Source organism: Mizuhopecten yessoensis, unplaced genomic scaffold, assembly GCF_002113885.1.
Source record: "Mizuhopecten yessoensis strain PY_sf001 unplaced genomic scaffold, ASM211388v2 scaffold7903, whole genome shotgun sequence".
In the NCBI taxonomy this organism is placed as follows: Eukaryota; Metazoa; Mollusca; class Bivalvia; order Pectinida; family Pectinidae; genus Mizuhopecten; species Mizuhopecten yessoensis.
This window is the reverse complement of record NW_018407280.1, coordinates 232,621-234,429: the sequence shown is the minus strand read 5'-3', so window position 1 is coordinate 234,429 and position 1,809 is coordinate 232,621. Positions and strand designations below refer to the sequence as shown.

The window sequence follows — 1,809 nt, the reverse complement described above, 5'->3', positions numbered from 1 at the left end:
CACATGCTATATTTACATACATAGGCTACTATACAACACTGACATCACTCCGACAGCTGGTTTAGATAACCGACCGGTGTCAATGTGTAAATCAAATGCATTGAGAAAGATGAATATATATGATGTTTATGTAGAATTGACTATATTGATTATGATGAATTATACATATACATATTTCTTATTATCTGCTATCAAGTAAATAATGTTGTAGAAATCTATCCGATATACTTGAAATGATTGAAATAATTTCTTTCTTTGCGAGAATGTACACACTGATGAAAAACACATTATATTAATAATTATTTATCATAAGATAGAAACATGTTATCAAACATGTTTTATTAAATACAAAAAACATCACAGCTACTTAGTTAATGTGAATTAAGATGTCCAAAGAAGAATATATATGAGAACGCCTCCATAGCTCAGTGGTTAGAGCACTGGTCTTGTAAACCAGGGGTCGTGAGTTCGATCCTCACTGGAGGCTTTGTAATAAATGTTTTTAGTAATATTATATATGTTATTAATTGTTTTATATATAAATTACGCCGTACAATGTTTATGAATTAATTTTGTTAAAGTTTTATCGATATTTCGGTTTCACTTCGTTATTCCTTTTTTACTTGTAATATTTTAAACGTAAAAAATGAAATAATGAATTATCGATAGCAATATTTTTCTATACAAAGAGTTATTACCTGTTTACGTCTTCGTCGACACCGTTTTTATTACACTATATATTAAGGATAGATCATATATATGTTGTTAGTATGAAATATTGTTATTGATAAATTATCAAATTGATTAGTGTAAATTAGTGTTTAAAACAAAACCTGAAATTTAGTAACATCATGTAACAGGTTGTACTCATTGCACACATTGTCATGGTGTTGTCTTTCCCGTATTCGTGTCATAACATATGCGTGGAGTGTTGTGAGAAAGTGATCTGCACAAGTATTTCGTACGCGCACGTCACCACCCTCATTCACTTCCAGTTTTTCCAGAAGCAAGGGACTAATATTCTTGACGGCGACAAGGACCGGAAGCTGAGATTGGTTTTGTTTCCAGAGCTGCTAGTATCGTTCAACCAGACTATTGTTGCCTCCGCAAGCTACGCCGAACAGAGAGTCTGGTCAAACCCAGTGCTTTCGTTTTGTGACATCATGCCGAGGCTTACCAGGATTAGTTCTCGATAATAGTGAATACACGGGTACTGCAGGAATGCATGTATAGGTAAGTTTTTTCATTAATTTCATTTTTCATTGAAACGTTTAATGACGTTGACATAACGTCCGGAAACGAGAGTAAAAACACTGCCCTCTGGTGATGGTAATTTTAAAGTACTGTGTCTGACCAGACTCTTGATTTGCAAGTCATCAAGTGTCTGGTTGAACGAGACTACATAGCTGCAAGCACACCCAAGCGATCATTCAGATCGTTGGAACTAGCCAGTCTCATTCAACAGATGACCCTAGCCATAAAATAACAAAATTGTACAGCAAACAACACAATAGCCGTGAGGTGCCCAAGTTTTCAGGGGATGAGCCACCTTTAACTCTTTCCGTACCGTTGTCGTGTACACACGACAAGAGACTTTGATGTAACCTGCCTGATATTTAGTTGGTTATCGCACGAGACTGTCGCGAAAAAACAATTAATTGTCGCTAAAATCAGAACCCATCAGTTTGGAAAAAATAAGTTTAGTTGTGCAGAGTAGACTTTTTTATTATGTGACTTAAAGTTTTCGCATTTGCCGCAAGATTTTTGTGTTTGGTGCCTCAAATGTAAACAAGATGGCGGCAACTTAAT

General features: G+C 35.2%; 1 non-coding gene across 1 annotated transcript; it reads left to right on the top strand.

The window, feature by feature from the left end:
• The first annotated feature begins 414 nt into the window (after window positions 1-414).
• On the top strand, window positions 415-487 carry Trnat-ugu. The gene has a single exon. It is a non-coding gene; the product is annotated as a tRNA-Thr (tRNA).
• Window positions 488-1,809: the final 1,322 nt, after the last annotated feature.